Raw genomic sequence first — 992 nt, 5'->3', positions numbered from 1 at the left:
GTTTCCTTGGGAAACAAGTCTCAAGCCCTTTGGTTTATCTTGATCAAATTGGAAAATTGAGATACTTGGGAGACATATATGATGATTAGGAGCTTTATGGACCATTTTCATTGCCTAAAGCAATAATATGATTGGGAGCTCCTAGGACCATGGGAACACATGATCACTTGAGCTTCAAAACAAAATAGGTTAGTGACATATTATTGTGCTTTTGGTTAGTAAACAAGATAAGAAATGCAATAATATACAATTCAAGCATGCTTGGTGGTCTCAAACTAACTCACACAAGTCCCACTCTAGGGTTAAGGAGCCACACATGTTATGATCCTTGATGCAATGCAATGAGCAATGATATGATGCCATGAGGGATCTTAGGGTCAAAATTAGGATCTTACAATATTCATTACTTGGAAAGTAATCTGGAAGTCACTCGGACCTATCTTCACCGGAAGATCCACTTCACAAATCACTGTTTTGCGTGAACCATCAACAACTTTGACGATTACACCACTATACCTCATGGGCGCTCCTTGATATGACAACTTTGATAATGTTGACTTCGGCAGCACATTCAACGATGATCCGATGTCAACAAGAATATTGGATAAAGCGTCATCTTTGCAATTCATGGAGATATGCAAAGCCAGATTATGATTCCTACCCTCCTCAGGGAGTTCTTCATCACAGAAGCTGAGATTGCTCCAGGAAGTGATGTTAGCCACAATATGATTGAATTGATCTACCATAATATCATGTTCCACGAAATCTTGCTCAAGAACTTTTTGCAGTGCTTCCCTGTGCGCTTCTCAATTCATTAATAGAGACAGTACTAAAATTTTTTAGGGGGTTTCGAGCAGCTGCTCCACCATATTAAACTCACTTTTCTTTATCAACCTAAGTACCTCATCATCATCATTAGTCTTCAAATTGCTGGATTCACTAGACTAACGCTTTGAAGTGCTAATCGGATCTGCTGCAGGGACTTCTACCTT

The sequence above is a fragment of the Lathyrus oleraceus genome, chromosome 5 (assembly GCF_024323335.1).
Source record: "Lathyrus oleraceus cultivar Zhongwan6 chromosome 5, CAAS_Psat_ZW6_1.0, whole genome shotgun sequence".
In the NCBI taxonomy this organism is placed as follows: domain Eukaryota; kingdom Viridiplantae; phylum Streptophyta; class Magnoliopsida; order Fabales; family Fabaceae; genus Lathyrus; species Lathyrus oleraceus.
The sequence above is the reverse complement of the archived record's forward strand: the minus strand, read 5'-3'. Positions refer to the sequence as shown.